This window comes from Acanthisitta chloris, unplaced genomic scaffold (genome assembly GCF_000695815.1).
Source record: "Acanthisitta chloris isolate BGI_N310 unplaced genomic scaffold, ASM69581v1 scaffold18598, whole genome shotgun sequence".
NCBI classification, from domain to species: Eukaryota; Metazoa; Chordata; class Aves; order Passeriformes; family Acanthisittidae; genus Acanthisitta; species Acanthisitta chloris.
The window spans coordinates 1-10,169 of record NW_008688875.1 but is presented as its reverse complement, the minus strand read 5'-3'; positions in this window follow the sequence as shown (position 1 = coordinate 10,169).

Genomic DNA, 10,169 nt, shown 5'->3' with positions numbered 1-10,169 from the left:
TGAACCTACATTTCACCTCAACTTCTTGTACACTCAAGTTTGGGACCCCACAATGCAAGAAGGATATAAAGCTATTAGAGAGTGTCCAAAGGAGGCTAAGGGGATGGTGGAGGGTCTAGAGGAGAAGCCATACGAGGAGCATCTGAGGGCACTTGACTTGCTCAGCTTGAAGAAGAGGAGACTGAGGAGAGACCTCATTGCAGTCTACAGCTTCTTCACAAGGGGAAGCAGAGGGGCAGCACTGATCTGTCACTGACCAGTGACAAGATCCAGGGAATAGCCTGAAGCTGTGTCAGAAGAGGTTTAGGTTTGATAGTAGGAAGAGCTTCTTCCCACAGAGGTGTTTGAGCACTGGAACAGTTCCCCAGGTCACAGCCCCAAGCCTGACAGAGCTCAAGATGCATTTGGACAATGCTCTCAGGCACAGGGTGTGATTCTTGAGGATGTCCTGTGTGCGGCCAGGAGTTGAAGTCAATGCTGCTTGCTGGTCCCTTCCAACTCAGGATATTCTATGACTCTGTGAGAGGAAGCTGGGTGGGGAAGGGCCTCGGTTCTTCTAGATATGCTGCAGCCACATTGATTTGATGCTTCCTTCTTGCTCAGCTCTCAGGCCCCAACAACTAGCACCACATCAGCAAAACCAAGCCAAGATGATCAGCTCAGGTAGCCTAATGCCTGTTTCCTGAGTGACATCTTTCCACCTTTGATGGCTGCATACTGATTTTCAGGTTTATAAACTGACTTCAGTACTGGACACCACAGAGGACATAGTAAGGACTGGAGCAAAAAACAAATGCCTCTCTCTTCTGCCAGAGCAGACTGCAGATTTTGTCAGTGCTCTGGCAAAATTGGTACTCACTGAGAATTTGCAGATGGACTGATCTAGCTGTAACATCGTGACCAGCTGAACAGAAAAGACTAGGACAGCCTGGGACTGCAGTGAATATGTTCTCAAATAGTTTATTTCTTCATTTTTCTGAAAAGGCTTGCAATGCAAGTACTTATCTGAAACATAATCAGGCCAAATGCAAGATTATCTAATACTGCCTTAAATATGCTCTTCCAAATAAGCCTTGAAGACACAGGAATGCTTCAGAGCAAATACCACCAGGTCATTCAGTTTTACTTTCACCCCAGACTGACTGGTTTGCACTGCTAACCATTCAATGCAAGATACTAAGACAAAATAAAGTATATGCCTTTATCAAAATTACCCCTAAACCATTTTATTGAGCACTAAGGAATTCCTTGTTCTATATCATCAGCATTTTTCCAAAGGCTACTCAAACAAACAGCCTCTTGTGCCTGCAACATGTACCTGCTCGTCACTACTGCTCCCTGCATTACACCAGTTCAGTTCAGCATTGACCCTACTGCAGAGCCAAAAGATTTGTGGTATAGATGCTCTATTAACCTTCCCATGGGCAGGAGGTCATTCCTGCCATCTGGGGTGGGATCAAGTGATGACTCTGCAAGAGTCAATTATAAAGGCCAAGGCAAATGAAAGACCAGGAACAACAGTTTCTCTTTCCCCCTTCATTCTTCCCACTAAAGGACAAATGTAAAACCAGGAGAAGGAGGTGGTGCTGTGGGTGTCTGTCTGCCTTCCACACAAGAAACACATCCAACCCCATGCTGAGACTGTTTACTTTTAGGCAACAGTGACTTTAGATCCTGATGTTACATGGAGAAGTTGCAGGTCATACATTCTTTTGAAGAGCTATAAAACCTGCAAGTTCATTGCAAAGTTGAGATTCCTCATCTTCACACTGCTTCCTTCTACACTTGGATGCAATTTGACAAAACCCCCACACTGTCACTACAAACTCCTGCCAGCTGGAACCCTCCAGTGCTGCAGGAGGAAGCTTACAAACACTGACTGGGAGAGGCAGACATACACAGCAACATTAGATCCAACGGGCATGGGCTCAATCTCTTTTATTTTAATGAATGAAATGGGGGGAGAACCCCACAATATATTCTTTTCTTCTTATTTTTAATTTATTTTTAGGCCTGCTGTTCATATTTTGGCTAGGCAGGTCTATAATCACCAGTTCATTAGCAAGGTGTGGGAAGTACATTCTATACATCAAAGGTGGGGTTATTCTACAAGAAAGATTTGTTTTATCCAGCACATATTTGGACTTCTCATTCATGTATGGACTTCTGAGGAAGACTATGCATGGATCCCACACTCCTACCGAAGCTTTAGATGTTAAATTTCACAATAACAGGGAACAGGAAAAACAGGAAACAGCTCCCTGAAAGAGGTGACACATTATGTAAAGTTCACACCAAGGCCACCACAGGGAAAGAACGAAGCACCTAGGGGACAGATAAATGTCTTGCCAATGACTTCAGAATAAGCAGATGTCTTAGACACATTGAGGAATGTTTCCTTCAGTGGACACCAGGTGCAGAAGCCTGGGGCTTGCTCCTGCTCTGGCACCTCAGTTATGCCAAAAGAGCTGTCTGTGTGTCTATTACAGAGCTGGATCAGGAAATTGGCTCACAAAATAAACACACAGTTTCTTCTCTCCCCTCTTTGTCAAGTCACCTATAACCTGGATGGCTACTCTGAGCAGTTTACCACATGGCCTCCCAAAATGCCTTTCCTTGGAGCATTGAAGTGGGCACAAAACAGTGCAGGTGGCAGGACCAGCTGGCACAGGACAGAGCAAGTGCTTCTCAAGCTGGTTTTGGTACTGAAACCAGCAGATTGTTAAACTCTACCCTAGAGGACAGGTGACAATCTAAAATTTCTTCAACTTAAACACTAAGTTGCCATATCTTTGTTTAGCAGTTGTATATGAATGAAGCACAATGTTATTTTCATGAACTACAGTCAGAAAGGAAACAACCACCCCCAAGATAAAGCTATCTGACTACAAAAGGAATGAGCTGTGACACAGGTTGTTGTAGCCTGTTCTGTTCCACAAACAGCAACAAGAAACAATTAAGGTGCTGCAGGAAATATTATCCCTGCTGGTCTGTTTCAACTGGGTTTTAAACTCTTTGTTTTTTCACTCCTGTCAGCTGCTCAGAGTGTCTGATGGTTTCTACGGGTAATGTGGTGCCCACCCCTGTGAGACAGAAAAGGGAGAGTAACCCCAGTAAAGAGCTGGATGGATGGTAAAAGTGTTCCTTCAGCCTAACCTAGTTCAGTAGTACTCATCACCCAAAGCAAATACCATAAAATACATGAAGATACACAGATATATAAAAATACATATTTCAATTGATTAGATTTAGGCCAAACTTTACTCAACAGATGACCACAAGCTCTGGTGTATATAATTCTGCAAAAACAGTATCAATTTTGAAGAATTTAGCCAACATTTTTTTCTGTTATTAACTTATTTTCTTTTCCTTGCAGAACATGGGGACAGAATTAATGTGTAACAGCTATGAAAAAACAGTAAAATTCAGGAAGAAGACAAATAATTTAGCATTAATTTGGTGTTAACAATAGAGATCTGTTAAGGGGAGATACCATCCTTGGTTTTATTGGCTAACAATTTGCAAAGTGAAGTAAGAGGAAAAATGTTGCTGTATTCTGATACTGTGGGACAGACCAGCACTGCACTTCCTTGGCAGTTTCCAGTACAATGACCCAGTGAACAGACTGCCATGGATTCCTCCTTTAAACTTTTTTATGTCATGGATAGCTGTGCCAACCTTGCCTGAGATTTCCACACAGATTCTCTTCTGAGAGGTAAAACCTGACTGGACCTTGCAGTGGGGAGAAGGGGAACAGCTGTTGATCAGACTGGAAAGGTATTGCAGGTCAGGCAAACCATCTCCTGTTTTCAGGAACCACTGCATCCACAGATCAGAAAGCAGCTCTCCAACTTTTGCTTTGCCACAGGGGAGAGACTCATCATTTCCCAGTAGGTGCTCCAGCACCTCCTCAATCCCACACACCCAGCAGGCAGGAGGTGTTTTGCATTCCCAAGAGAGCAAAGTCAAACCACCATGGAAGGATTTCCACTCAGCCCAAACCAGTCCATATGCTTCAAATTTACAAAGGGTGAACGAGGGCAAAGTGAAGTTTGTTTTGTTTTTAAATGAACCACATAAGTGGTGTTGGCATCACAGTTCTCTCTCCTGCTCTGTGGATAATTGTCCCAGATGTTAAGGGAACTGGAGCTCGGAGGTGTCACGGATGAATTAGCATCAACAAATTTGAGTCCTGAACAAAGTCTTGAAAAAATTCAGGTAGTTCAGCACAGTAACATTTTTTTAGCTACGACAAGTTACCCCACTGCTGCCAAACCACGAGATGATGTACCAGTCTGGTTTCTGCTGATATTGTCTATCAACACAGATCTCCTTGGCATGTTTCAAACATTATGCTCATCGTACATGTATATTTTCTCCTCTGCATACATTGCTATCCAGCTGCACACTCCATCACATAGAGTAATTTCAGAGGAATGGACATTTTATGTTCCAAGACGAATGTCCAGCTCCTCACATTAACCTTGCTTCAGCAGCTCCAGCCTGTTTTCCATACAACACAAGCAACTGAAGTGGAACTTCCACTTGCATATTTTCAGCCTAAAGAGGCTAAAAATACCTGCCTGGCATGTGTGCAGTCAGCCATGGATAATGCTGTATCCCTAATCTAAAATGACTAAATATGCTTTTCAAGGAAAGGTGACTATCATTTTAGGATATAAATAGAAACAGTGAAAAGTAAAAGACAACAATTTACTTCAAGGGAGATTTTAGAGCAGTATCAGTAGCTTTGTATGTCTCCCTATACCTTTGTACAATCCTCATATATACAATTAAGAGTTTCATTTTATTATTTCAAATTATACTTTTATTTTTAAGACATTTGAATACAAAATTAACATTAACTTGAATTCTCCCCCCCCCCAGAAATCTGATCACTTTTGACTCTATTATCTGTTTATACATTAAAAAATATTCTCTCAACTGTTTCACCTGGAGCAGAAACAAGACATAAATACTGCAAGAATTTAAAAAAAATAAATCTAAGACTTAAAGATAGAAAATAAGGCCATTCCAAATAAAATATGCCTGAAGCAAGTAAACACTTGCTACAGAGTCTCTGAGTACATTACATTCTCCACACAAACAGTGCAAATCCACCTTTAGGCAAGGTTTTCCAGTCTTTTAATAAGATTTGCAATTTCTTGACAACTCCATTTTTTTCCCAAAGACAGTGGGTGAATCAGGGTAAAGCATTTTTTCTAGCTCTGAAGTCAAATATTTGCACATACTTGTAGACAACAAATAGGATCCTCCCCAATCTCTCAGTCTTTTCACTTTGTTGTGTTGTGTTAAGTGAAAAGATTATATTTATGTCAAAAAAGCACTACTACTATTCCTTCACTACACATCACTATACACACTCCAGTGCAACTACTACATCAAATATCAGCATATGCATCTGCACAGTTCAAATTTTCACAATGCACTACGAAAAGGTAGCAAATTATCACAATAATCAATGATTCTAAGTATTTATGATCACCTTTATAAAATGTTTTAAAATGTCAACTGGTCAAGTGGCCCCAAATACACACTGCAATAGAACTTTTAAGGCATCTCAAAATGCTTTTCAGCTTTTCAACTGTACTACACAACCAGCCGGTGGGGACAGTCTGTCTTTTCATGATTGTATTTTCTGTATTTTCACAACAAAAGCTTGTTTAACAAGTTGCCACTATGAAGAGACTTGTAGGAACAGCTCTGAATACTACAGTCACACACTTAGATGTGACTTTGGATGAGGATGGTTCAGTCAGCTTCACTCTCTGTTTATTAGAGACTGCTCAGTCATTTAGAGTCCATAGTACATCTGCAGTCCCAGCTGCACTTCTTTGAGGCAGGTTGAAATTACCCTCATTTTTCTAAACTGATTATTTTGCATTAGTAGTTGAAAAGATTCCATTAAAAGTTTGGAAAAAAAAATAAAAAAATTGAGGTCTCTTTTAGTTTAGAGTTTGGTACAAACATAAACTCCTACTGTTGCAGCAAAAGTGAGATGCCAATGTTTGTCCCAGTTCTTTGCCTCAGTCCAGTCTGTCTTCAAGCAATGTTAAGAGCTAAAAGTCATACACACCTCATTGTCTTTCTTTTTTGGTTGTCTTTTGAGGAATAATCCACTTTCTCATCCTCTCAGTCCTGTCTCACTTGCCTTGCAGCAGGTGGAAAGTCCATCTCCTCCAATCTTCTCAGAAGTTCAAAGCTCTCACAGAGCAGCTGAGCTCACAGAGCCAGAGCCATCCCTTCCTTCACAGGTGGCTTAACTTGGGCAAGCACTTCTGGAAAGTTCTGGTACAGCCTCTTCCTAGAAATCCACACTGCCAGGTGGGAAACCACCTCGTTAGGACCTTTTGGATTACAAGACTTTTTCAGGGCCTCTCCTTGTGCAACTTTTTGGCAACGTGTGCCAACATTGCTCATAAGCACATGCTGTTTACACAGCTATGAACAAGCTTTCCTTTTTTTTGGGGGGGGGGGGGTTTAATTCATCTGCCCCTTATTGACCTTTCTTACAAGAACACAAACAGAAGCAAGGGAAAAACCCAAGTTTCCACAAGCTTCATTTGAGGTATGATCCTAGAGCGATAATTCTTGCTTCAGATATGTGATTTAGGACAATCTTTGGGTATTACAAAGAGCAAATACGTTCTTTTACCTTTGTATTTATTTTTGTTAGGCTTTTTCAGTCTCTGATCTGAAACAAAAATAAGGCTACCCATTTCTCATTGTTGTTCTGTAAAGACTTTTAATTGATTCATCCTTCTTCTGACTCATACTATCAACACAATAGAAGTAGGGTTTGAAAATCAGAAAAAAGCAATCATCTTAAATAAGAGATGCTCTTTATCTATATGCACAATCCTTAATCCATTTTACTACTCTGTTCAATAAATAAAAGTCATACTTTTTTTTCAAAGCAGCAGCTAATTAGCAAAGCTCTATTGATAATGGGTTTGGTCTCAGCCTATGAAAACAAACTGTACCCTTGGATGGACAATGCAGCTCAAGACTATTCTGAAATATCAAAGAAATTACTGTCTGTGATGACCAAAGTTAATTGTATAAAAGATGGCAAAACAAGACTTACTGTTTTCTTTGCAGAAGAGAATTACTGAGGACTAGTCTAAGACTGAGAATCACCTGCCCTATTGTTATTACCTATTAATACCTGGACAACTATTTCCATTTAGCAGGAGAAAAATCTTTAAAAAAAGATATTGAACAGATTTCAAAAGGTCACCTTATCCTGTATAGTAGAAACTGTTTATGGTGGTGTTCTAAGGTTCAGAACAGAGAACTTCCTTCTCCAGACCCAAGTACTTAATAGTCTTTGTTCATGCATTTAGCTCCAAGTTCAAGGTAAGCAAATATAAAAGGAAGTCAAGAATTCAAAACTCAAAACAGAGACTTGGTTTTATCAAATTCTTTGAGTGTTAGACCAAAAAAAAAACCCCAACAAACCATCAACACAACATATTCACGTCCCATTAGAATTATCAAACATGGTAAGAACAGAAAGTACAGAACTCTCTAGATCTCATCATTACCAAGACATAAGCAGAGATCAACATTCTCTGGCTTGCAGACAGGAGTATAAACTAGTCCAGTGGGAACCAAACACAAATGTCCAGTGCCCAAGTGAAACTGGTTGGGACTTTCTCCTGTCCCTTCCTTGGACTTTCAAAACTCTTTCTTGGAAGCTCACAGAGGCCCAAAGGACTGAACACAGACCAAAACACTCATTCACAAGGGCTGATGTTATGATGAGTGTCTTAAATTCATCTGCCTATCAAAATTTTCACGATGGTCAGAATCAAGTACCTCTGCAGAGTGCAAATCAGCTTATCCTTGTGCATTCTCTGTGGTTTGAGGAAGACTGTAACTCTTTGCTTGCCAGTACTGTTCCTTTCCTTACTGCCACATTTCACCTGCCTATAAGGTGGGGCAGGAAAGGTAAAGTAAAATTATATTTAAAATTAACGAATAAGAAATCCCTCTAAGGAAGAAAACACATATGCCAGAAGTAAATGCTGAACATCATAGTGAAAACATACATTTTTATTTTATATCATAAAAACAATGATAACTCTTAGTCAAGTATAAGAAACATTATTTTGTGTTTTGAAGGAATTTATCTGACTGACAGTGGCAACTCCCCCAGTTAATGTACACCCTACCCTCTTCCTCTCTTAAATGCTGGACAATCCTGAACCACTTCCTGCACCAGAAGCTGCTCGGGATATGATAGTGAAATAACTTATGACTATTTTAGAAATAATTCAGAACCTTCAGAACTTTTTTAAGAACCCATAAAACCAGGCAAGCAAAAACTGTCTAAGCTCTTGACAAGGCAGGATTCAGAGCAGAGCTGAGGACAGTTCACTTGCTGGCAAATCAAGTTCAAATTGAAGGAGGGGAAGTTTAAGTTAGATATAAGGAAAAAACTTTTTGCTGTGAGGGTGGTGAGACACTGGCCCAGGTTGCCCAGGGAGGCTGTGGCTGCCCCAACCCTGGCAGTGTTCAAGGCCAGGTTGGATGAGCCTTGAGCAACCAGATCTAGGGGGAGGTGTCCCTGCCCAGGGCAGGGAATTGGCACTAGATGATCTTTAAGGTCCATTCCAACCCCTAAAATTCTATGATTCTATGAAACCTAGGTGCACCTTTCCACTATGATGTTAGTTCATCTAGGTTCTCCAATTAAATGTATTTTAACCCCAAATGGTGTAAAGGGTTCTAATATTTCTCACTCAGCTCTATTACTTCCATTATTATAACTGATCTAATACATGGTCTAACTTTGTCTTGCTGTGTTTGCTATATGGAAAGCCTTTATCACAAGCTCCACAGGGAAAGTCTTTCACATAGCTAATTTTTACATACTTTAGCTTTTAGTCTACTGGAAGCCTGACAAAGGAAAACCAACTGGTTTCAAGAAGACATTTAAGAGCTCTCTGCTGTGCACATTGCTGGCTATTGCTAATAAATAACAATGTCACAGATTTCCACCAAGGACTGAGTCCTTCAGTCATGACTGATGCTTTTGCAGAAGTCTGCAAACAGCCAGTGAAACCACGTCTGATTTTCTGTTTGGATGCTGCTGTCCAAATGCAGATTCCTGAACTGTTGTGTCAGGATTGCTGCCCATCAGACACACGTATCTACATACACCCTGCCTTGCAAACTCAATACCAATGAGCTCAGAAGGAGCCTCATTTAACCATTATTGGCTCAGAAAAACAAAGAAAAAATGAGAATGGGAAATAACCCTGCCAGACTTGCACCCATTCTTGAGACTAGAATCAGGTTTCATTTTTATTTGTATATATAAAAAAGAGAGACTCAGGTTTGTAATTCCCTTCCCTATTTCAAGAAAACATAAAAATGAAAGTTTCACTTGGTGGCATCTGATGTTTTACTTGCTACATCTGATGTTCTAGCAAAACAAGGGTTTTAGTAACTTCCCAGCAATCACAACTTCATTAAGAGTTGCCTACATAGGATTTGCAAGTTCAGCCTGTAGTGGTAGGAGTCTGTTTCCCAAGTAAATTTCTTCTCTGTTGTTATGTTATACACTGAGAAATATACACAGTGAGCGTGACAGCCTTCCAAACAGAACCCAGCCACAACATCAACAGAAATTTTACCCACAGTAGTGGTTTACCCTGGCATAGTCAAGGAACTATCACATGACAGGAACCCATTTGTCATGCCACACAGGACACCCATGCAGGGACTCATGTGCCACAGGAAGGCTGAATTACAGAAAGTAAAGAGAATCTTTGACAGAGAATTAAAATGGAGACAACAGTTGAAAAGAGTAGAGATTTCTGGAAGAAGTACTGGAAGAAGCCCTTCTGCTACACAAAAATAGAAGGGGGAAGTACAATTTTGAGATCATCCTGTTGGGCAAGGAGGGACAGCTGCCCTGCAGGTCATGACAACCTTTCAGGCCTGGGGCTCCACAGAGAGAGATTTTTCCACAACACACAGATTACATATATATATATATATATATGACCCTTGACTATATACTAATTTTCAAGAGGCTTTAGTTACACTATAATCAGGTGGTGATTCAGGGATTTGTGCCTTGTTGCAGACCTGTATCACCGATCAGAGTGCACAGCCTCTGCTGTCTAATCGAGTGA